Below are 23,047 nucleotides of genomic sequence, written 5' to 3' on the forward strand. Positions count from 1 at the left end.
GACAGGCCGTATTTGCATATCCCACCCCAACTCCAGCCTGGCTGCTCTGCAGTAAAAGGGGGGGGGGGAGGGGGGGGGGACTGACTACTAATTTCATTCCATGGCTCATTCTTCCTTTCTCTCTCTCTCTATTACACACTCAGATAAATGCAAACTTGAACATAAAGACACAGCTTCAAATCAGATTCAAAACAGAAAAGCTCTGTTGTTTAATTCTCTCTTAACTCTTTTCATTATTCCCCTCTCTTTGTCTTCTGTCCAGTGTCAAACAATTTAAGTTTTTGTCTGTTAAATCCCTTAAACATTTTATTTCTTTACCCTCTCCTTTTCTTTCTCCATCTGCTCTGGAGCAGCTGTACATCAAAGCACAGCCCCAGTATGCGGTGCCATGTGCATGGCTGCGGCTGCAGCCAGCTAAGACACTGCAGGTCTGGACACAATGGACCTCCTCCTTGCTTCACTGCGGTCAGTCATTAAATATCCCAACCACAGCTTCAGTGGCGATCCACACCCCGACCCCCCGCTTATGTCTTACTGCACTTCCATGTGCTTCTTGAATTCATGCATAACTGCCTCCTTTGCCTTTCAGTAGGATTTCCCCGGGAATTACTGAAATCAGTTCAGTTTCTATAATAAGTGAGTGTCACTGTTTAATGAGTGTATGAATGAACATTTGTTCGGACCGAAGAGATTTCTATAAACCTTTACTTTAAGGGAGACTAGATTGCTGTCACTTTCTTTGTACCAGTCAGTCATTTTATTCAGTTTGGAGGCTGGTGTGTTAAATTTTTAATGTCTCTCCTTGACTTGTTCCAGACACATTTGTAGAAGAAACCAAAATGAAACAAAATATAATCACAGTTGAGTAAAATATGGGTATTTTTTGGCATTCCTGATGACATTAGAAAGATTAAAAGACCAAACCTAGCACAGAGCTGTGACAGACAAGATAAACCTAACGTGAGGAGGCTTGCCAAAAATAGGCAATGAGCTACAGAGATGATTGTCGTTTTATGTTCCACAAGGGACAAAGACAATTAACATAACACAGTACAGAGTTCCAGAGAATTCTACATTTTTTTTTTATAATTTACTGCCAAAATATTTGCTAGAAGATCACAATTTTATCTCAAATTATTGGTAAGAGGACGTTGACTAGATGTGGAGCAAACGTATAAGAATGTGCAACTCATTTTCAAAAATACACTGAGAAGAAAGACTTGGCGGAAGAGACCAGTGTCTCAATTGGCCTCTTTGTTTGGATGGTTGGTCTGCGGTGTCCTTCTCACCTGTGTGCAGACTACACACCATTTACCCTGCTTTATTTACTCTTCATTTGCAGGTCAATGTGAAAGGAAAACACACAGCTTCATGGCATGCAAAGAGACACATCACATAAGTGGAAGAGTTCCTAAATATATTCCAGACCCAAGAGGATTAGAACAGCCTTAAAGAGGGTGGATCTGTCGAGCAATGTGAGCTCCAGTTGATACGTGGAGGAACAAAACCCTTAAAAAGCATCTTTGAGTTATGGTTCTTTATGTCCTTTCATCTTATTCCATGGTATGTACAACATAGTGTGGAATCAGGCAGACTCTTGCAGTTTTCTTTTGTCAGTTTGTGCTGCACAGATTCAAAGATCGACAGCCTGTGAAGCTGAAGTGTTTTGGCTCCTGCTGAAGATTCATCTCATCCCTTCAGAAACTGTCACCTCAGGAAAGCAGGGAGACGGTGAAAAGGAAACCGTTCTAAATCTCTGTCCGCTCTGGCAGACAGCTCGGTGCTGAAATACAATTTTTCACAGAAATGACTGGCACAATCTTAAACAGATGTCTGTCCGAGCCCATTGTCCAGATGTCAGGGAAATATGAGTAATATCTGTGAATCTGACTTATGTTAGTTAGTTTGTTAGCAAACAAACAATCCAACCAATAAATGTCAAATTAAAAATTCTAACTTAGAATTAATTGAATAATTGCAGTGTACTTTGTAGGAGCCAAAAACAGAATTTTCTGCTTGAATGAGTACTTACTGAACCAAAACAGTTTCTGTTGACTGTAAGTCTTATGAGTCTTTTCTTAATTTCTTTGTTTATTATGCAGTATAAATGGTCATTCTGCCAACCCTGGATATATGTGTTCTGCGCTACATCTGTGAGCAGTTTTAGATAAGTATTCTTAGCCGCTCCACTTGACTGATTCCATACACTGTATGGAAATCTGAGAGGAAATTCCTCCAACTTTTTAAAAGTCTGTAGCCTCATCAGCACCGGCTAATAGAATACTGTGGACTTTATAGTGAATACAAGTCAATGACAGTGATATTGTCCTGCGCTATTTCCTCATCTTTATACGGTTTGGACTCAGGATAATGTATGTTCCAAGTGACATACAGCATGTGTCCACTTTTTCCTTTGGCCCAGAGTTTCAGAAAGGAGCCATCAGCATTTAGAGTCTCTGTGTACAGTCCTGCACTGATGAGAGACTAAGTTAATGAATCCACTTTAGTGAAACAGGACACCACTCAATTAGCTTCATTTCCCTAACCCCTCCATGAACCATCCCCATCATTTGCTATCAGTCTTCTCCAAGATTTTTACAGGACACACTTTTATTAGATTTAGACACAGCGGGACAGACATGGTGAGGAAGAGGTACAGAAAATGGATGGATTCCATTTCAGTGACATCAGCTTCTTAGTAGTGAGGACACTTGATCCTTTCTTACAGTAGTAACCTGGGAAGCAACCCAATCTTCCTGAAGACATGAACGCCAGGGGAGTGGCAGTCATTTATTTCCCTATTCCCAAGCTTGCACATGCATACACAAAACCAAACCAATGGGTCAAAGTGTTAGAACTTCTTCCAGAGAGAGAGCAATTCAGTTCTAAGTGTATTGGTCATTGTATTTCATTTTGAACCACCCAAAACAAAACTACTTCTACTACCAGAAATGTACTTGCTATCAAGCCACTTAGTGTATTAATTCCTAGGTGGTGTGACCCTCCATCATTTTCACCATAAAATGTGCTCGTTAACATGTGACACCAGCAATAAAATCAGACCTCCATCTACCACAGTTCAAGATGGACGGTGATAAATTAAATACTCCACAGGCATTAAAGAGCCACAAGTGGTTTTTCTAACTAAAGAGAGGAAATATTCGGAATTATCTTGGGTATGGTAAGAGTTCACATGGAGTGTATGAGAAATGTTCTCTACAAGAAGTTCACTATCACATGAAAAAAAAACAAGGAAATGTTAGTTTCACTTGAAAGGCTGCGAAAACTTATTCCATTTTGTCAATCAGCCTCTTACTGTATGATGGCTGATGGCTTCCTATATGTTGTGGCAAATTTACTGCGAGACTTACAAAAAAAAATTATTTGATCTTGTCACTGGTTTAAAGAGGATTTTAAAAAGAGAGACCAGAATGTATTCTATTTTAGTGATACCCATTACAAAGACTTAGATACAGGATGAAAGTGTATTTTGGGTTTAAAACAACAAACAGCATTTTCAAGAGTTGCCAGTTTGTGTGTATTTCTTCGAAAATGCCAAAAAGCAGCCAATGAGGACTGAACCATTGAAAGCCCTCAAATAAGGGGGACAAACTCAATGTTTTCACAGGGGTCAAAGGGCCTTCCTGTGATGGAAACAGCTTCTTTTCCCACAATAGGACCAGGAGGATATGAAGTCATAAAGATGTAGGTGTAGGAAGGGAATGGCATTTCAGAGTGTACACATGAACGGACAATAGTCACGTTTTCCTCTTCCCTTTGCATCCAGAAAGTCCCACAGCAATTTTTTATTGTCGTTGTCACGCCATGTCAGGTATGCACCAGTGTTTACTCTCAGTCCAGGTCTTCAAATATAGAGAGACAGGGGTGAATGGGGCACAGAGGGAGGCTTTGTGTGTTTGAAACAGAGTGGCACCTCATTGAGACTGTGGTGGCAGCAGCATCTTGTCTGTGAGAATGTGACAACTGTTGCTGCTGAGACAGAAGGTCAGTGTGAGCTGGAGATGACCAATACACTTCCTGGAGGTTTCATCCCAATGAGATGAGAAAGACAGTCATTGTCTGCTGCTGTCTGTCGCTCTTTGTTTGAACTTAATTTTTAGATTGTGACACTGGGTAGAGTACAATATATTAATGGACTGAAATTAAGGCCGGTGCTTCTTGTTAATCAACAGTTCTTACACCACTGTTAAAATGAACCTTGCAAGACAACAACACAAAAACAACAACAAGTGAATTAAGACAGTTTGGCAAAGATCCTAATTAGAGTTAAAAAGATGCGTTTTCATTGCAGGTCTGTGACAAGATGAAAACTCCAGTCTGACAATAATCACGGGTCATCCAATCATATGTCGGTCTGTCTGTCTGTCTGTCTGTCTGTCTCTTCCATGCTTGTGAAAACAATATGTCTGGAACACCAAGAGAGACTTTTGTCAAATTTGGCACAAATGTTTACTTGGTCCTCAGGATGAATTGATTAGGTCAAATGTGAAAGGTCAAGGTCACTGTGACCTTACATTTGTCCCATTATTTTGTGGGTGACATCACAGGAACATCTTGATTAGTTTCTTCAAACTTGGCACGATAATTCATTTTGACTCAACAACAAACTAACTGGGTTTTGATGGTCAATGGTCATCATGATTTCACAAATTCAGTAATTATGACAAAATTTCCCAGAAATGTCTGGTAGGATAACATGATTAGGTGATGACATTTAAAATCCAAAAAAGTCAAAGGTCAGAATCAATGTGATGTTAAAATGTTCTGTAAAAACACTTTTCTAGCCATTATTCAGCGCCATAACTCAGGAACATTTGGTTGGATACTGAGCCTGAGGTCCAGGACATTTTATATTCCCAGTCTGTCCCTGGTGGTAGATGAGGTCATTTTTCTTTTGGATTTTGTTTGACAGGTGCCTCATGATCTATTGTCACACTTTCACACTGCTTGTTTCTGAACTGGTGAGATATGAATGCTAATATTTATGCTTACAGAATAAATTGGTCATGGGAATATTTACTTACCCATAATGATGTTGGGGGTTTGCTATCGTCTCAATGCAAATATTGACTCTAGAGTCCAATTCACAATGTAAACGTGACTGTTGCACTCAGCCCATACAAATAAATATTACACTGTAAAATTGTGCTCACCAATATCGTTGTCACACATTCAGGTAGAGATTGTTTTCTTCACATTCTCCATCTGCAGTGAAGCATTACAGAAACAAGTTCTGTTTGTGTGACCTGAAGCCAATTTCCATGCACTGATGGTCATATAGTGATTATCAACAATGCAAAAGACGACAAAGAAGAGAGTGTTCGCTCCAACAGATATTAGTTAATAATTAACTGCTCTATATCCGGTGTATATAGTCCAGTTTTAGCATTTCAGTCGATTTTGAATTCACACATATTAATTCTGTTTTCTTCAGTGGGTGCCCGAAGGGGAATGGACAGTGTCCAGTCCAACAGAGGATATTTACTTGGTGTGTTCTTGTAGAGGATTAAAGAGCCATTTCTCAGGTGGCCTCTCTGAGAAAATTGGTTTTAAAATAAATCTTGTGATCATCCCTTCATCTTAATCTCTACATCCACAGAAACATAATACAGTACATGTAGACCTATATGTTTACAGGTTAAACAGAATCACCAAGTATTGACATTTAGTTTATCTAACACAGCTTTTAAATTACTGCAACAATACCAGTATTCTCCAACTGCTGAGATCTGTGACAGCAGTGGCTGCATGAAGTCTATGTGATTTATGGGTCATTCGTATGAAGCATGAGCTCATTCCAGTTAGCTGCCAAATGTGGTTGGTGCAATGCAAAATTACATTGGATTTGTAATCAATGCTGGCGCTCTGCATGCACCAACGTACACACACACACACACACACACACACACACATATACACACGGTTCAATCTCCCTCCAGTGGGTACGATAGTATGCATCCAGTCCACATCTGGTTTACATCATAGCAAGACCACCACCGCCACCCAGTGCAGATCTATCGTGAAACACACACACACATATACAGACATACACTTCAATATCACTCATTTTTAATACTACATCATGCACAGCTTTCAGAGTGAAACACAGAAGCTCAGTGTTGTACATCCTCCAGTAAGCAAACTGACTTCACATTAATCCCTGGTGTTTAAATGCTATAACGTACTGCGTCTTGACCTACTGTTGGAATACATCAGCATATAGGAGTGCAGACACACATGTTAAAAGTGCATGCATGTGAGCGTGCATGCACACACTCAGTACTTTAATTGCTGGTTTTGTTTTTTATTGTAAATGCTGGTGGGGGTCAGTGGTCTGCACAAAATATGAGGTGTGTTGAGATGAACACGCAGTCACAATGAGCCCCTTGTTTCCTCGGCAATGTGTTCTCAGTTGCAAAGCAATTAAAGACTAGTTTACTGGCCAGGAGTTTTCTCTGCATGTGACGCAACCCTCCAGGTTTGGCCAGCTGAAGCCTGAGTGATGGGCACACACACACACACACACACACACACACACACACACACACACCGGCGAGCACAAACCCAGACACGTGTATGTGCACGCAGAGGGGAGACATAAACAGGCACACATGGTCCTACACATACACACATCATTTAAGCCTCGCCAACGTTGGCAGAAGGAAAACAGTCCACATTATTGCAGCACAAGGCATGCCCTGTAAGCGGCTGTATGAGGCTCTTATTTGACCAACCCTACAATGACGATAAATCCAGATGAGTGACAGAAACTTTATAGTCAAGTCACAGTCATTAATGTGTTGACTCAACATAGGGTTTTTTGAACACAGATCCTATGTTAAATCTTTGTTTACGCAGCAACAGTAATAATGTGAGGGTGGAGTACATTTGTGATGTCAGCTTCCACCTGTTCAAACTTTTCTATAGATAAAGGAAAAAGACAAAAGAACTGGGTTTGTTCCTTTTTTTTTTTTTATCACACTCCACAATGAGATAAAGACTGTTACTGTCATTCACTCTTTATGTGGTCTAAAAAGACATATGTGTGTGCTGTGAACATGAAGGTTTTTTTTTTTTGCCTTCCTTATCAATTTTAATTGGCTCTGTACCAACATCCTTCAAAATTTGTCTTGCATACAGTTTCAGCAAAATACAAATTTGCGATGATTTTATTCATTTGCTTTAAACAACAAAAATGTTAAAGAGTGCTCGCTGTTACAACAAAAGCAAATCATTGAGTGTGAGTATGTTGTGAGGTTAAATATTATTGGATCTCAGTCGGGCGGTATCCGCGGCTCAGGCTGATATGTACTGTACAGGTTGTGTGTTTTCACAGAGAGACTGTACCCCGGGGTACTGCAGGGTATGTGAACAGGCATAACTGTCTCCATTTGTGCAAGACGTGGTCTTTACCTTTTTTTTCACTCCATCTGAAATCTTTCCAACAGCAAAACAGACACACATGATGAAGAAGGATTATTGTTATTTGGAGAGACTTGAAACAGGGCTCCACAGTATTTGGCTCACTCAGGGTCAACGGGTTTAGGATTTTTGCTGTGTTTTAAGTGGGTGATTGGGTGGAAGTAGTGTTGTCCATAATTAGTTTTATGTTAATAGTAGGGTATGAGAAGTCCTGATACAAGTCCGTCATATCACTTTAGATTGGATTATCACACAAACAAAATAATCCAATCAAATGAATAGGCTTTAGTTGCTTTCTCCTGATAACTGCTCCTGTTATCCGTTTCTTGTCTGTGGTGCAGGCTGGAGCACACAATAGCAGCTTTGTGTTTGTGTGTTTGTACTCTTTCCTGCGGCTTGTGGTAAAAACAACAGAAGTGGGCCAATCACTCTTACAGCGTTGTGTAGTGTGTGTGTGAAGGTATGTGCTTGTGTGCGTCCTCATTCTGTAAGTTGGTGTGTGTTTTTCCCACACACACTGGGGGGTTATTAATAGTTCACGTGAGGTCAACGCTTAAAAGGGTCATAAACTCACAATACTAAAGCCATCATTGCCTTTCCGTGCCCATATCCTTGAATATCACTCATCTGTCTGAAAATCCTGTCGGGCCTCATTATTCAACCCTTCCCTCTCCTCCGACCCCCAACAACACACAGTTTACACACTGTAATCTCTCTGTTCCTGTCTGCAGATACCTGCTGACTCCCCACCCCTTCCTCCTTCATCACTCCACCATAATGAAGGAATTTAATGCTTTAGGCCGACCAGTGTAGTTCTCCAGGCGCAGCTTGGCTCCCTTCCTAAGCTGATTCTGTAGTGTGTTAACTGTGATCGGTACCGGTGTCACCACCCTCTCAAACACTCAGACACAGTCCAAAAAATACCCTTTACAATGAGACCATGCACCAGCAGTCACAATAAGCTTTAGCTTTTTCACAGTATCCCTGACTGGTGCCAGCTGGTTTCTCCTGGCCCGTCTGTGTAAAAAGGCATAAACTGAAAAAGCCCTTTGGAGTGTCATTCACATGAGAAAAACTCCAACAACCAACCACTTACTTCCAACCATAATAAATGGGTCGATGGCAAACGGTCCCTCAGTGCAGAGTAACAGTATTTAGTAAGGTTACATCAGAATTTATAGCACATTTATTGCAAAAAAAGAGCACAATGAGCCTCATGCGGTTAAAGTTAAAACATACACACGGAAAAAAAGCACAGAAAAACTAAAGTTAAGATGACCAATTGCAGTATTTGGATGATCTGCACGTACAGTCTAAATCACACAACTAAACTGCATTTAGGTCGTGTCCAAATCCACTTTTGTAAATTGAAAGGCATATAATGCGAGCACAATGTACGATGCATGGTTAAAAAATATTGTAATCTAATGATCTCCATCCATTGTTAACACTAAATACAGACATGAAAGTCTGTATAAAACTTCATGACAATCCATGGTTATTTAATTTATGCCTCCGGGCCATCAACAGCCATAGCCTGGTTCAAACGACATTTTGGTGGTCAGAGGTTAAGGTCGTTGTCACCTCACATTGACCAATGATCAACAGCACAATATTTCAGGAATGCCTGGAGGGAATTTCTTTAAATTTGTCACAAATGTACACTATGCCTCAGCAATGAACGCATTATATTTTAGTGGTCAAAGGTCAAGGCCACTATGACCTTACTGCTTTTTCAGTCTTGTGAACCCAATATCTCAGGAGTACTTTGAGGGACCGTCATCAAATTTGGCACAAACTTTCAACTTGGATTTATGGATGTACTGAATGGATTTTGGTGATTGCAGGTCAAAGGACAAGGTCACTGTGACCTTACATCCATTCTATCAGCCCATTCCTTTCTTATGGACACATTATCTCAGGAATGCCTTCAGGGAATTTCTTCAAATATGGAAGAAGCATTCACTTGGACTCAAAGATGAACTGTTAAAAATTGTATTTTTCTGAAGGTAAAGGTCAAGGTGAGCTCATATCCATTTCCCACTGTGATCGCGATATCTCAGTATCACCTAAAGGGAATCTCTTCAACTGTGGCAAATACATTCACTTGGACTCAATGGTAAACAGATTAGATTTGGATGTCAAAGGTCAAGGTCATGATATTTGGGGAATGCCTAGAGGGACAATGTCTTGAAATCTGGTACAAATGTTCACTTAGAAATAGACGCATTATTTTCACCACACTACTTAAGGCTCTCAGGATGAAAAGCTTGCATCAGTGATCTTTTCTGTATCTTTCAGGACAGTAAATTTGTAACTTCCACGTGTAGGCGCTTAGGGAGCAAAATGGATACTTGTTCATAGAGCTCATCAGTCCTGCTTCTCTGTGTGTTGAGTTTATGATTTATAAACCCCACTGACAGAGAAAAGGAAAGAAGAAAAGAAGAGCATTTGGCAAGAGCTGCAGGCCAAGAGAGACGATTTACCGTGCTGTGATCTAGGACCGTGATGAAGGCTTCTATCACCCTTGTGGAATTGGCATGGTTTGTAAACAGTTTGTCTATTTTGACCATCACCACCCACACTGCACTTGCAGAACACACACATACAAACATTTGCGAGCATTGCTCAACAGAGAATACAGCAGCCTGCTTTCAATAACATTTATGAGTTTCATAAATTACTTTCTTAGTATTCAGAAGAGAAATGAAAGGCTTATTGTGTTTATTTTCTGTGCCATAAGTCGAGTTTAGTACAATCCTCATCAGGTAAGTAGAAAATGAGTGCAACAATGACAACACTTCATCACCTATCTGTTATTCAAGTTAAACTAGAGAACGCAGTCAACTGAACTGAAATATGGTGAAACTCTGACACGGTCAAATTGTATTCTTCAGTTTAAGCCTTGCTTTTTTTCTTCCCTAATTTCCTGTGAGCTGAGCACAGCAGACATGAAGTAAAGAAGGGCTCATCTGGGCTGCAGTCTGAAGCTGCCAAGAACCCCTGGCCTGCATGCATACCTAAGGGAGCTGAGACAGGGCGGAGGAGTCAGAGGAGCAGCATCAAACACACCGCCAATCAGTTTGAATACTGCACTGAGCTGAGGGTCCTCACCAGCCTCTATGTTACAATCAGAAATATTTTGTTGTGTGTTCAGCCAGGGATTATGTGGTGCCTTCTTTTTTTGGACACTAATAGGGTATATTTGGAGGACATTTACAGTAAACTATGAAGCACCAATGAAAGGATAAAAGAAACATGGAAAGCTGTCCACTTGTTGACTCTAACAATCCAACTACTAGACACTTTTCAGATAGATAATTTGGGAACATATGACACTGACACTTCTATTTGTGTATCTATGTTGAGTGATGCAATAGGGCTTTGTGAGTCAGACATTTAGACTCATTAGGAAAAGCAGAATTGTAACTAATAGCAGGGTAGGAACCTCAGAGGCGGTTATCTCAAAACACTTTTTTTTTAAACTGTCTGCAAGCATAAACACCACAAGGGGTAAGTACGATATCTTTTTTTTTTTTTTTTTACGAGATGGTCTTGTAAAAGTGATTTGGTTCCATTTCAATGCCCCATTAAGCAATACCAGAAAACCCCAAATTATACTCTCCGCATCTGCACAGCGGTGTGATTCACATCACACCGACTGATCATGATAGCTATACGAGTACTCAATTGTCTGATCAATTAAAATTACTGCAATAATCTATAATTTAATTGTAACCATTACATATTTTTAGTTGTTCTGATTTTTAAATATACACATTTGTTCCTCTTCTCCTCTCTATTAACACACACAAATACCGTCGCACAGCACAACCTGCCACTCCACATACCTGACTGAATTATCCCCGTATACTTAATGGATCACACGTGCCATGGTCTATATTGGCACTTGGTCCAGGCACTCTCTGCTCCCCGGGGCCAGGTCTAGTAAAAAGCCTTCTATAAATAAGGCCAACTGTTTCTCTGGAGCTCATAAATCTGAGAGAGCTGGATTTCTCTCCATTGTGGCATCTGGCGTCATTTGTCACATATGTGGTGAGCAATTAGGTATAAAAGAAAACCAGGAAGCCCAGCAGAGGCCACACTGGCTGGTGCCAGCAGCCATTGCTATGTTAAACTTCACCACAAAGAAACCTCCATCCCGAGACTCCAGTGGGGCACGAGAGAAAGCAGAAAAATGACTAAAAAAAAACAGAGTAAAGGCTCTCGGAAATGACATCATGATTGCAATCAAAGTCCTTAGCTCTCATAATCTGGGGAGGTTATCCTTAAATCTGCACCCTCAAACAAACAATGAGACATGGTGTAATTACAGGCAGACACACACAATTATAAATTCAAGTGGTGCATGCATGAGTGTGCAATCCAATATCAGACATTGGTTGATAAAAATGGTTAATTTATGGTGTCATTGTGCAGCGTTTCCTGTCTGTAGTCTTTGGAGCTTGATTTATTTCTGTCCACTCAAACAGCACCATTGAGCACAAACCAAAAACTAAAATAGTAGCTTCCTGCGTCACGCCCAATCACTTCCTGGTGCCAGTCACCATGGTGCAACAGACCTACCTGAGAGGTTTCGAGCTCCAATATCAAAATTTTTAACACAGTCTGTGTGTTATAAATACTGACATACAGGAAGGAAAACTGGATCTCTCAGACTGTTATGTGATTTTAATTACCAACTTGCTGCACATTCTGACGGGACTTTTCAAGATGTCAGGAGATTCTCGCCCTCAACCAAAAAAACAAAAAAAACAAACTCTACAGCTCTTCGTCAACCTGAACCCAATTGCTGCATCTGTTACCCGTCAGAATTTAACCGCAAATAGGCAGTTTCACAGTGTCGGGGTCAGCAGAGCTACTGTCCCAACAGAAAATCTAGTAAAACACACTAATGACTGTAGACAGTACAGGACACAAGTCAGACCGAGTCATACGCTAGCGTTTAAATAAGTGTGTTAGAATAAGTGAGACCACAGATACTAAAAGTCCTTGTAGATTCCAGCTGGTGAAAGCAAAACATTCACTGCTCCACAACTTCTCTTTCATCAGAACCCTTTCTATTTCTCCTGACTTCCTGATCTGGCATCTTCAAAGTCAAGGACTACACTGCAGCATGCACCTGTGCCAATAAACATAAGCATAAAATCAGCACATATGTACGCACATGCCAGCACACGTGATAAACACACTTAGACTGAAATATTCAGCCAAGGGTACTTTACTTTATTTGAAGCATTCAATATTTTTGTTTTGTAGTATTATAAGTATTGTTATTGAAAAAAAAAGTTGCAATGTAATAGATTCTGGTAAATTATTTGTTTCATATGGACACAAACTGTTTCTGTCTGGACAGGTTTTGAAGCCTGAGTGTGTGGGAGCAGGGACAACCCATTTGTGAACTAGTGGGGTCTAAATTGGTGTAGAGAGGGGCTGCAGAGGCGAAACTCTTTCTATTACCAGGCTGACCTTTCAATAAACTCTCCCCACAACAAACACAAAATAGCAACAAAATGCTCTCCTAATGGGGCTTTGACCTTCCCAGTGGGAAAGTGCTTCTGAATGCCAGAGTTAGAATAGGGGGACGAGTATGTATGGGCTGAGAGCGGAGAGGGATCAGTGATGCACATCAAGCTATCAGGCCCAAACCCTTCAACCCGTCAACCACTCAGTCCCATTGCTCTGCAAAGCCTCTCATCCCCTCCCACCACCATCCCTGTCTATGACATTCTTTCACCTCCCACCCCTCACTTTCTATACCTCTTTCATTCACGCTTTCCCCTTTCTCCTCCTCTCTGGATCTGATGGTAAAGAGCGAGGCTGATTTCAATTCATTGATAACAGAATGCCCTTTACAACATGTTCCTCTCAGGGATCCATTTCATTGTAAAACCCAGCCTGAGATGCATGGCTTCGACTCAGATCCATCAGCTTTAGGTCAAACCTTTTTACAAGTCAAATATGTCCCACGTCTGCTGCAGATTTTCAAAATGCAGTTCAAATGTCATATCCTCTTGTTAAGAGACTTCAGCCTCAACCATTGACTTATTTCTATTAGACAGAAGCTGTGGCAGCAAGTTCAAAGGGTTACAGGATATACCTGAGGCATTACTGGCATTACCACTATATGAAGGATTACTTTTTGCTGTGTGAGTCCCTGTGGAATTGTGTGTTCACGAAGCACTTTTTGCACACATGCCAGCTACCTTGCAGGCTGACAGTGAACTGACATTTCACTGTGAATGAGGGTAACCATTGAGTAAGTACTGAGAGCACACTTTGAGCTCCTGGGTCACAAAAGAGAGTGTAATGCACCTTAACGAAACAAAGCACAATGCAGCTTCTGTTGTTATAGTGAAACTCGCCCCTCTCTGTCCCCAACACACATCTGCAAAATCATTAACAGATGTCTAAAGAGCCTCCTTCGGCTAGCATATCGCAAACACACACACACACTCTACCTCACTATATTATTCCGTTTTCTCAGTCACCATGTCTGGCTCCGTTCCTCTCCAACTCCTCTGCTCACGTGCTGAAGCACGCGGGCCACAAACTCATGCAGAGAAAAACTTAAACTTGCAGAAAAGGTTGCTAACTCACTCATTCTCTCTCCTGCGCTCAGGGTCTGACACCTATGAGAGGCTAATACCAGTCCAACAAAACAATGATCATAAGAAACACATGTAACGTTTCTCTCGTCTTCTTCTGCAGGATTCACTTACTCGTGGCAAATCTTTTATCTTGTTATTGGAAGTAACATATTTATGACTCAAAACGTCTCTTCTGTTTTCTCTACATTGTGTCTGTTAAACAAATTGAGTCTCTCTTAGTTCATTAAGCCTCACACCTTCTGAAGGAAATGAACAGCAAGTGTGTCGTGCATCATTCCCCTGCTCCCAGTACGTCCTTCATCAGCTGTATTAAATGATTATCACCTCATAATTAGAAACCCAAGTTTTCACAAGCCAAACAGAAAGTGTGAGAGGTGTGCCAGGGCAAGTGCTTGCCAGTCAGTGAAGTTGGGGGGAAGACAGAGTTCGGTGGAGCGAAGGAAAAACTGGATGGAGTCCACAGTGAGACACAACACACTCAGGAATTTACAGTTGGTCTCACAAAGCCAATGAAAAGCAGAACTCTAAAACAGCAGGCGTATCCGTACGAAGGCAAACACTGGGAGGAGAAAAGACAAGAGCCAGTAAAAAGTTCTGAATGGACAACAACAGGCAGAGAAAATGAGAACCAGAGAGACCCAGAAAATCCTGCAATGTTATTAAATCATCATTGATAATGAAGAATTAGTCGGTTAACACCTGTAGAGTCGTCCTTACAAACTGACTGGCACTGCTCAACACACTGCTACTTGGCTGCAGGATCAGAGCAGTCGGGTTTAATTAAATGGTGTGTGGTTTTCAGAGTAAAGTGATAATATCTATTAGGGCTTAGAGGATTAGTCTCGGTTACAGGGGGACTGTGGAATGTAGAGAGAGTGTGGTTACTCCAGTCAATCAGTGCAAATCTACCAGGCATTAGTCTGCACACAGATCCAGAGGTTTGTGAACCAGTGCTGCTGGTCAAGGCTGGAACAAAGTGGCCACGTTTGGGCCAACGCTAATGGAGTCCTGCCATAGACTACCTCATAACCAGAGTTTGGCATAGCTACACTGGCACTGAATTAAATGTTGTGTATGTAAGAGAATGAAAGAGAGAGCAAGGATACAAGGCGAAGCCATGGACTATTAACCACCACAGCAGCTGCGCTGGCCCTTGTGGACCCACACATTCATCACTGTGTGACTGTATTAAATTATGCTCCTGTACATTGTGTAAGTGTGTGCATGGGAGTCCTGAGAGGGTATAAATGGGCAAAGAGTAGCGGCATGAGCTCAACTCCAAATCACTCCCAAAGCTTTCCGAAATACAATAAATGAAGGGGAAAGGGTGAGCGAAACCCAACATGGACAAGAAATCAAATGGTTCTGAGCCAAATGATCCTGAATGAATATGTAAACAAAGCTGAGCTGGATTTCCATCAGACATCTGAATGAACTCTGGGCTGCTGCTGGTACTGGCCTCTCACTTCATGTTCCGATGTTAAATTAGCACACTAGCCGCTGAGGCTTTCCAGGGGACACGAGGAGATGGAGGGAAGGAGAAAGAAGGAGAGATGGAGTAAAAGAGGCTCATCATAGGGATAGCGCGGACGTTCTTTGCTGGTTGTGCTTTTGTTTGTTTGTTTGGCATTTGGCTGGTGTTTACCAGTAGCAGGGAGGGTCAACATTCAGACCCTGGCTGTTAGGCTTTCTCACATGGCAGCACACAACAATGACAGGAGTCTGTTAGTCTGCACAGGGAGGCCCCTAGCAACGCCAAACAGGGGCCCGAGGTTGATTCATCTGTAACCTCTGCCTATGTGTGATCATAATGACGAATCAGGGGAATTATGCAAACCTCATGAATGTATGTATACAAGGGATGTCACTTCACAAACATTCAAAAATTCTTAATAGCATTAAATATTTAAGTATAAACTCTTATTTAAAATAAAATTTCAAAAAAACATTGCACACATTGTACCACCACACGTGTGACAGACTGAATGGTAAGGATGGTAACTAATCATGAGCATCACACATTATGAGCTATTGCTATTAGGCTAAGCAAGATAGGTGCTTAGATAAATTTTTGTTGTTTACTTACGGACGCGTTTATATTCTGGCTTCTGACTCCTGGCTCGGTCAGGCGGTGGAAAGAACACATTGAGGAACTCCTAAATCTGACCAGCATGCCCCCTGGAGAGGCAGCAGAGTCTGAAGACTGGGTGGGGTGGGTGGGTAAAGCTTTTGCCAGGGTGCTGGAAAGGAGGCTCCGACCGATTGTCAAACCTCAGATTAAAGAGGAACAGTGCGGATTCCGTCCCGGTGGTGGAACAGTGGACCAGCTCTTTACCCTGGCAAGACTACTGGAGGGATCTTGGGACTTTGCCCATCCAGTCTAAATGTGCTTTGTGGACCTGAAGAAGGCCCATGACCGTGTCCCTCTGGAGTTTTTGTGGAGGGTGCTGTTGGAGTATGGGGTGCCGGGGCCATTGCAACGGGCCATCCGATCTCTATACAACTGTAGTAGGAACTGTGTTCGTATTCTCGGCAACAAGTCACACGTTTACGGTGGGTTTTGGCCTCCACCAGGGCTGTTCTTTGTCACCGATCCTGTTTGTGATCTTCACGGACCGGATATCTAGGCACAGCTGGGGGGGAGGAGAACGTCAGGTTTGAGGGTTTCGCAATCGCTTCTCTGCTGTTTGCTGATGATGTGGTCTGTTGGCCTTATAGATAAGACTTTAGCATTAATGTAGTGGGTCTATGTGTACATGAAGCTGCAAAGCAGCAGAGAGCTGTGGCAACAGAGATAAAAAAAAAAAAAAAAAAAAAAAAAAAGGTAAGTTGGTTTAAATATTCTTCAGCTATGATGATGATGACTGAATTATTGGAGAGCCCACTGCCAAACCCCAGTGAAATCATTGGATAATAAGAACTGGAGCTTTGAATTAAATTACTAAATACAACAAACAACACGTCTTCCTTGTTTAACTTGCACTATAAGCTTAGTGTTATTATATCATTATATATTATATCATTAGCAGCATTAAGTTGAAAAAAATTTACTTTGCAGCAATCTATAAATATGTTTTTATTTATTGATTTTTTTTTTTTCACCATCGACATGCAGGGTAAAAAGACGGTCATTGATTTAGGTTTTACTCTGTAAAACATTCAAAATGTATTCCTGTCGCAGTCTGAATGAGAACGAAGAACTCTCTTCATCCTTCATATTATTATTTCTCAACTAATTCTTATGCATTAGATCACAGATATTTTAGCTTTAATTGCAAAATCCCGACATTCATGTAACAGAGACCTATGTTTGAAATGCTGTAAATATTTTGACAGATTTCCATTTCTACAGTCTGATTCAACACTTTTATACCAACACAACTCACACACAAATGGTTAACTGGGAGAGTGCTACATCCCAGATCAAACTTTTGGAAGTTATCCTGGTCAATGGACAACACTTTCTTTTTTTTTTTCTTTCCCAATGCTTTACAGATTTGGACTTGACGTGTTACTGCTGAAAGCCTTTTCCTGTTTTTGACTCTCTGATCCACAGCCGCACTGTGATCACACTGGCTGATGAGGGAACCGCATCCACAGAGGATACATAGTCCGCATGCCAAAACCTGCTCTCAGTCTAAACATTGTCATTCTGGGTCCCAAGAAGGACACTTCTCTCAACTCTCAATAGCCAGGTATGAGGTTTAACAGTCAAATCAGTGATATAGCCAAACCACTCACTTACTTACTGGAGGAAGTAGTTATAGAAAGTAAAGGATTTGAGAAAAGCTCTGTTTTACGTCCAAGTATGAAACAACAATTGGAGTGATGGCTGGGAAATTGGAGAGATTTTCATGGTGTTTGAAGTGGAAAAGTCCTTGTCTTGATGGGCTGATGATGATGATGATGATGATGATGATGATGACTGGGTCACTGTAATCCGGGTGGTCAAAGATCCCAGCTGTCCCAGTTCCCTCAGCCATGCCAGCTGGACGCAGCAAGGCCCTGGGAGCCACTGGGACCGCAGGGACACAAGCCAGGGGGACAGGGAACAGATTTACTGGTATAATTGGTTGAATTAGGAGCATAAGAGCCATAGATCAGAACATTCACTGGATTAGTGACATCTTTGATAGCAGTGACCAAGGACAAAGCCAGTGGTAACTGAAGCCTTTGGCACTTGTTGGTCGTGTTCAAGCACGCTGGTGTGTGTTTGTCAGGTTTTACATATCTAATTTGAGCCGTCTGGCTGTGTCACATATTTCTCCTGCTTATTTGTTCACAACTTGTGTGACAGTGCTCTGTAAACTTAAGAGTTCCTCCACAATGTGTATCTGTTTGAATAATTGGGAGGATTGTCTCTGTTAAGACTAAAGGGTCCATATAAGCCAAGAACAGGAGCTTAAGTGATCAGATATCATTACTGCCTCAGAGAGGACAGAGCCGAACCAGCAGGCAGATGTCATATCTTAAATTTATTCTAGTTCTTCATTACAAAACATCTGGACGGAGAGAGATCCATTTTCCAAATTAGAGGACTTTAGATGACATATTTATTCATTTTCTTCCTCTTATCATATTTAAAGTCCTGTCCACTCCTTAAGACAAGACTTGAAACAATCATAAAGCATTTCAGCATCCTTCTAGAGGATTTACATGCTTTCCAGAAAGGTCACTGTGGTCAAACAAGGACACAAGAACAAGGCAATAGTTTTGCATCCGGTTTGGATCTGGTTTGTTCTGACTTCGCTTCTGCCTTCTGACACATCAGAAAGCTGTGAAGAAAAATTTTCCACATCAAATATTCACATCTGTAGACCAGAGATACATACAAGTAAACACAAAAAATACCATGGAGAAAGGCAGCGCGACGCGTTTACATTTCCTAATGCAATAATAGGGAGAGAGGGAGAGAAAGTGAAAGTGAGAACACGTATGTGAAAGCTGTTTCTGGTGGTGCCTGCTGGGTTTCATTATGGCAATAATCTTACATCATATACTGGAAATAAACAAAAAAAGAAAAACCTGTTACAATCAACCATAATTCATCCCATTGCGCAAAGCTCAGAGCATCAACATTGTGGTTGATTAGACACAGACACAGTAGTCACTTACTCATGAAATAAAAACCCTCAAATGTAAAGACAGGGCATTTTGCAGTTATTGGTGGTGATGACAAGTGGAGGGAATATATCACTTTTAGCTTATTATTATTAAATCACACAGCTAAATACATGCTCACTTCGATGCATCTATCTTCATTTTAATCAAACCTGTATCCATGCGAGTTCTGTGTTAGTAAATATAGCCCAACATGTCTCCTCCCAGTGGGCTGATTTGTTTCTGTGTGATTTGTTTTTGTTTGATTTCCACTGAGAACTTGATGGTGTGGTTCTGTATCAGTCCATCTCTTGGAAGAAAAAGCTTGTTTTCCTCACTCTCAGTGTCTCATGGGGCCTCCCAATTTGATCACTTCCAGGCAATTACATGTCCACGTGCTTGTATGCTTGCACACTTGTGTGTGTCCAGCATGCAACAGCACAACAGAGTTTAATGCGAGCAGCAAAGAGACAAAAACATCTGCGATTCCACAACTGAAACATGGGGGTAAGTTGAGTCCTGCACACTTTGACCTTTTTCTTCGCTTAAGCAAACACTCAGTGGAAACTCCTCAACACAGTGGAAGGAAAATACAAAAGCACACACATGCACGTGGGGTAGATCAAGTGGAAACTCCTAGTGTTTCCCAGTTTGGGGGAGCTAAGTAATGAAGCCTGTGGATCAGGAGAAGTGTAACAAGTCTGTATCCTTACTGATAAGACACAGCCCTTCAATCATGCTCTGACCTTTTGGTTCACAGAGCGCTTCAGTGATCCTCCCAGATTTTGGGTGGCTTTTGTTGCAGCTTTTCCAAAGAAACACATTCTGAAAGCAACAGAAATCTTGTTCAAACAATGGTTGATGTTACATTTATATAAGTATGTCTACTTTTCTAAACGGAGTTAAATTCAAATAAAATACACAGAAAACCAAATGACAAAATAGAGACCCAAATACTACTAGCAAAGGCAGTTAAAAAGGAACCACTTTCAGTCTTCTTTCAGCAAGTGTCCTCAAGATAGGAGCACCATAATACTCTGCAATCTAAAACAAGTCATTTTTGTCCCTACATGTATCAAACTGACTCAGATTTGGATGAGCCACAAATTCAAGACAAATGCTAACAGTCCACTTGAGAGACAAACATGAACAGCTAAAATGTACAGATTCGAGCTTTGTAACAAGCATAGACCGTATATAAAAGTGGACGTAGCTTCCAGGTCTGAAAAATGAGCCAGATTAGGAAACGCCTTAAACTGCAATACCACATAGTGCCGCTAGATGTTAGCTCCAAAAAGCCTCCGGCTCCATAAACTCCTCTTCAACTAGTCTCATAAAACTCTATGTCAATACATTTTTCCCATGAGTTATTTCGGTTTTGTTAGCTAAAGACACTGCTCTTTAATTTACTGGCGGTCCATCTGAAAATAATGCTGTCATTAAACAGAAAAAAGGTAGGATACTTATATCGACTAAAAATAGAAACAGAGCATCTCTGTAAAAAAAAGAAGCTGATCTAACAAACACCCTCCCTCCAAAAAGAAGGTAAGACTAAATATATAGTATATGGGTACTCAAGCTAACAACAATACACACATAGAGCTTAGAAACTCAGGCTGCAACTCTGCTCTTGGTCTTTGTACTGATGATTAAAGTGAAAACCGGTGCACTCCACCTGCTACAGGGGGGGCGGTACTTGCAGGATCATAGGGGAGGAGAAGAAAAACAAGAAACACACACACAGCACTACAGCACCTTGGCCCAAACCCAGAAATACTGTTTAAAACTGATGAAATGCATTTTAAGAAGTGATTTACAAGAAACTACAGGTCTGTGCCCAACTAAGAGAGTGGTTGGAACAGCTAGGAGCCCCTCTGATGATTTCAGGCTGCACAGTGGCTCCAAGAGGATCAATACATCAATCACAGAAATGTGTTTTTGAAATAAATGTTGTCACAAGGAGCAGAAAGTGGGAGATGGGGAGGTTTTGCCACATAATTTCAAACCAAATAATATTGTCAGGCGGAAACTTCATTCTCTTGGGATTAGGATGAATGCAGTCTTTTAAATAGTCCAGACCTTTTCCAAAAATAATAATACATGAAACTAATACTTTATGTAGTGAAAACACTTTGCAGCCACGAATGCAAGCTAAAAGAGGTAACTGTAATGTCCAAACTCCCTCCCATGTGCGGGCATTGGATTAGACAGATGTAGCTGTTGATTTCAAGTCATGGTTGAATGATGGTGTGTCATTTTGTGTTTCCACTGCAGCCACATTTGGCTAACCCTTGTGACCACCAACATGTAAAGGGGAGGCCCTACTGGAGAACCAGTAAGGCAAAAGTAATTTTATTCGGAAACAATATCAAAAACTTAACCAAAATTATGAGTCTAGAGGCTTGCCAAAAACAACAAAAAGGATGGTGGGAGTCTGGGCCAGCCACACAATGGGCTGTCGGACCAAGAGCTTCCCCCCATAAACTAAACAAGACAGAGAAACTAAACTGAATTAAAAAAAAAAACTGAAAAACAGAGTGAACAGGCCTCCATCCTCACCAAAAAGTAAATAAAAAAAATCCACAACAGAAACAAAAGCAAACAGTCAGCAAGCTGCTTTGTCTGGAAGAACAATGAGTCTTTCCCCGTCAACCTCCCTTAAATAGATGAGGCAGGGCCAACCACTAATCACAGATCAGAAACACCTGAGCATGTAACCAATCACCATGAGGGCAGAGCCAATTGATCAATGATTGTTGGAGCTTGCTAGATGTCACCTCTGTAACCTTTTACCTGGAGACACAGGTGTGTGGGTCGGTCATTAGTGACTTGAAACCACATTGTAACATTCAGCAGTGGATGGCACTTTGTCTTCTAAGAGAGACAACTAATCTGGCTCCATTTTGGTAAAGGAGAGAAGTTGCTGGAGCGTGAAAGCAGGTTGTGAAATAAAGAACATGTTGGTACGATAAATCATCTTCGTCTTTGTTTGACAGATTAAAATAAAGCAGAGGATGTTTTTTTTTTCCTTTAACAACAGGTGCCTACATGCTGGACTTACAGTTGACATTTAAGATAATGAAAAGGATACAGGATGGGTGGAGCAGCTAAACAGGCTCTCTGCAGCAATATGTTTTTTTTTTTTTTTTTTTGGTCAGATATAAATTGAAGCAGAAGCTGTCTCCAAACCATATAATTCTACGTCATTTAGCTGTGCATCATACCCAATGATTAGGTCTGATGTCCCAATGCAAACAGATGCACTTGAAAGCATCAGAAGGGACTCGCAATAATGGAATCTGGGTCCTATTAAAACGCCAGAAACTGAAACAGACAACATATTGAAGTGGTGTGTCAGGTCAGAAAAACAACATTGCACTGTAATTAGCAGCTTGTGCTGTCTTCTTTCTCGTGACAAGTGGTCATGCAGCTGCTACATTCGAAGGATGCTTTTGCTTTATTTGCTCTCATAAGATTAGACATGTGCCCATTTATAGCCCACACACAAGAAGCAGAAAACAAAGAGTCATACAGTCCAGTGCACTGGTATGCAGACGCACGTATGCACCCACACATGCACAAACACAAACAGACGTGAAAGTGGACGGCTACAGCCACTACAGCGTGTTTGTTTTTGTGCGGATGGCCAGTTCCAATGGGCGGACTTTCAAAGCCGTCTCTAATCCATTTGATTAGCTGAACCCAAGAACCTGGGCTGCAGACAAAGAGCTCTTTCACACATGCAACCGCTGCTTACAGCTACATGTGATCTCAGGAATCTTTACATCACAAAACATTCCTCTGAATCCCACCTCCCTTCTCCTTGCTGTGTGTTTCCTCTTGCCTCAAATGATAAGGAAACTCAAGTATTT

This window comes from Embiotoca jacksoni, unplaced genomic scaffold, assembly GCF_022577435.1.
Source record: "Embiotoca jacksoni isolate LCO1_2020_lvr unplaced genomic scaffold, fEmbJac1.0.p SCAF_9, whole genome shotgun sequence".
NCBI lineage: Eukaryota > Metazoa > Chordata > Actinopteri > Embiotocidae > Embiotoca > Embiotoca jacksoni.